The sequence below is a fragment of the Oncorhynchus keta genome, unplaced genomic scaffold (genome assembly GCF_023373465.1).
Source record: "Oncorhynchus keta strain PuntledgeMale-10-30-2019 unplaced genomic scaffold, Oket_V2 Un_scaffold_2042_pilon_pilon, whole genome shotgun sequence".
Taxonomy (NCBI): domain Eukaryota; kingdom Metazoa; phylum Chordata; class Actinopteri; order Salmoniformes; family Salmonidae; genus Oncorhynchus; species Oncorhynchus keta.
In genome coordinates, this window is record NW_026290857.1 from 397,439 (window position 1) to 399,332 (window position 1,894).

Sequence of the window (1,894 nt, forward strand, 5' to 3'; positions counted from 1 at the left end):
AGCTGTCATCATGTCTGTTATGTCTCTGTGTTGTTGGGTTCATGACCCCAGGAAGACTAGCTGTCATCATGTCTGTTATGTCTCTGTGTTGTTGGGTTCAGGAAGACTAGCTGTCATCATGTCTGTTATGTCTCTGTGTTGTTGGGTTCATGACCCCAGGAAGACTAGCTGTCATCATGTCTGTTATGTCTCTGTGTTGTTGGGTTCATGACCCCAGGAAGACTAGCTGTCATCATGTCTGTTATGTCTCTGTGTTGTTGGGTTCATGACCCCAGGAAGACTAGCTGTCATCATGTCTGTTATGTCTCTGTGTTGTTGGGTTCATGACCCCAGGAAGACTAGCTGTCATCATGTCTGTTATGTCTCTGTGTTGTTGGGTTCATGACCCCAGGAAGACTAGCTGTCATCATGTCTGTTATGTCTCTGTGTTGTTGTGTTTAGGACCCCAGGAAGACTAGCTGTCATCATGTCTGTTATGTCTCTGTGTTGTTGGGTTCATGACCCCAGGAAGACTAGCTGTCATCATGTCTGTTATGTCTCTGTGTTGTTGGGTTCATGACCCCAGGAAGACTAGCTGTCATCATGTCTGTTATGTCTCTGTGTTGTTGGGTTCAGGAAGACTAGCTGTCATCATGTCTGTTATGTCTCTGTGTTGTTGGGTTCATGACCCCAGGAAGACTAGCTGTCATCATGTCTGTTATGTCTCTGTGTTGTTGGGTTCATGACCCCAGGAAGACTAGCTGTCATCATGTCTGTTATGTCTCTGTGTTGTTGGGTTCATGACCCCAGGAAGACTAGCTGTCATCATGTCTGTTATGTCTCTGTGTTGTTGTGTTTAGGACCCCAGGAAGACTAGCTGTCATCATGTCTGTTATGTCTCTGTGTTGTTGGGTTCATGACCCCAGGAAGACTAGCTGTCATCATGTCTGTTATGTCTCTGTGTTGTTGGGTTCATGACCCCAGGAAGACTAGCTGTCATCATGTCTGTTATGTCTCTGTGTTGTTGGGTTCATGACCCCAGGAAGACTAGCTGTCATCATGTCTGTTATGTCTCTGTGTTGTTGGGTTCATGACCCCAGGAAGACTAGCTGTCATCATGTCTGTTATGTCTCTGTGTTGTTGGGTTCATGACCCCAGGAAGACTAGCTGTCATCATGTCTGTTATGTCTCTGTGTTGTTGGGTTCATGACCCCAGGAAGACTAGCTGTCATCATGTCTGTTATGTCTCTGTGTTGTTGGGTTCATGACCCCAGGAAGACTAGCTGTCATCATGTCTGTTATGTCTCTGTGTTGTTGGGTTCATGACCCCAGGAAGACTAGCTGTCATCATGTCTGTTATGTCTCTGTGTTGTTGGGTTCATGACCCCAGGAAGACTAGCTGTCATCATGTCTGTTATGTCTCTGTGTTGTTGGGTTCATGACCCCAGGAAGACTAGCTGTCATCATGTCTGTTATGTCTCTGTGTTGTTGGGTTCATGACCCCAGGAAGACTAGCTGTCATCATGTCTGTTATGTCTCTGTGTTGTTTGTTCATGACCCCAGGAAGACTAGCTGTCATCATGTCTGTTATGTCTCTGTGTTGTTGGGTTATGACCCCAGGAAGACTAGCTGTCATGTCTGTTGGGTTCAGGACCCCAGGAAGACTAGCTGTCATCATGTCTCTGTGTTGTTGGGTTCATGACCCCAGGAAGACTAGCTGTCATCATGTCTGTTATGTCTCTGTGTTGTTGGGTTCATGACCCCAGGAAGACTAGCTGTCATCATGTCTGTTATGTCTCTGTGTTGTTGGGTTCATGACCCCAGGAAGACTAGCTGTCATCATGTCTGTTATGTCTCTGTGTTGTTGGGTTGGGACTAGCTGTCATCATGTCCCTCAGGAAGACTAGCTGTCATC